A 1,122-nucleotide genomic window follows, 5' to 3' on the forward strand; every position below is an offset into this window, starting at 1 on the left:
TCAATACTCAAACCCTATTGTCAGCTTGGACTATGTTAGTAAAACCTTAATGTGCTCACATGTATGAAATGCTTTAAATCGAACACCAAACTAAAAAATTGAAACCTACTGCTGTCTAGTCAATTCTGATTTGTGGTAAACCTGTATAGGGTGTCCAAGTCTGTAAATCTTTATTGAGCAGATGGCCTCAACTTTACCCTATAGAGCCACTGATAGCTTTAATCTATTGACCTTGTAGTGAACAATCTACAACCCACCCAAGTGTGGGACCAGTAAATCCTAAATGCTGGCTATCATCGTGATAATACTACTCTAAGAATGTTATTATCTAAATTAAGCTTTGCAAATCACTATTGACTACACACACATATATTGTAAGAAATGTTATTATCTAAATTAAGCTTTGTAAATCACTATTGACCACACACACACACACACACACACCACTCTTTTAGCCTTCTTTGGCTGAAGATTCTTATTCCTCGATTTTTCTTGAAATGACAACCTTTATACTTACCTGGCAGTGGAGATACCATGATCACGAAGGTGGTTTTCCCAGGGCAAGGCTTATCCATTGCACTCCGGATGTGCTGACCACTGCGATTTCCCCAAATGGGGGAAACTCGACTGCATAATTTGTGGTAGAGGGGAATGCGTTCGTGCTCTCCCCTGGAGGAAAAAAAAAAAAAGAAATGATAACCTTTAACCCAGCCCATTGTGGTTAACTTTTCCATTTCCCATCCACACCATTGCAGTAGCTTCCTAATTCCCCTTTCCCAAATTCATTCCCTTGCCATTCATCATCTGCATAGCTGCAGAGAGATCTTTCTATGCCCATTTCCAAAAGGAGCAGTTGTGAAGTCTGGAATTCCATCCCTTCATAGTTTGACCTTTGCAGTTATGAGTATTCTTCTCAACCACCCTGTCATCTGTCTGTGTCCACCTGTCCAATGTTCCCTAAGGACTCTTCCACTTTCACATGCTCATGCCTGATCTCATCTGTTTCTTCTCTCTGAGATGTTCTTGGTCTACTTAGAAAATTTTTGCTCATTTAACAGTCACTGTGAGTTTCAAAAGTCATTTCTGACCCCTCAGTCTAAGGGCCATTTCCCACATTGCCAA

The 1,122-nt window shown here is 40.4% G+C and overlaps 1 non-coding gene across 1 annotated transcript; it reads left to right on the plus strand.

The window, feature by feature from the left end:
- Positions 1 to 509: 509 nt before the first annotated feature.
- On the plus strand, positions 510 to 672 carry LOC115873119. The gene has a single exon (XR_004048237.1). It is a non-coding gene; the product is annotated as a U1 spliceosomal RNA (small nuclear RNA).
- The last annotated feature ends 450 nt before the right edge of the window (positions 673 to 1,122 follow it).

The sequence above is a fragment of the Echinops telfairi genome, unplaced genomic scaffold (assembly GCF_000313985.2).
Source record: "Echinops telfairi isolate 266 unplaced genomic scaffold, ASM31398v2 ScPeMD7_7462;HRSCAF=8500, whole genome shotgun sequence".
Taxonomy (NCBI): domain Eukaryota; kingdom Metazoa; phylum Chordata; class Mammalia; order Afrosoricida; family Tenrecidae; genus Echinops; species Echinops telfairi.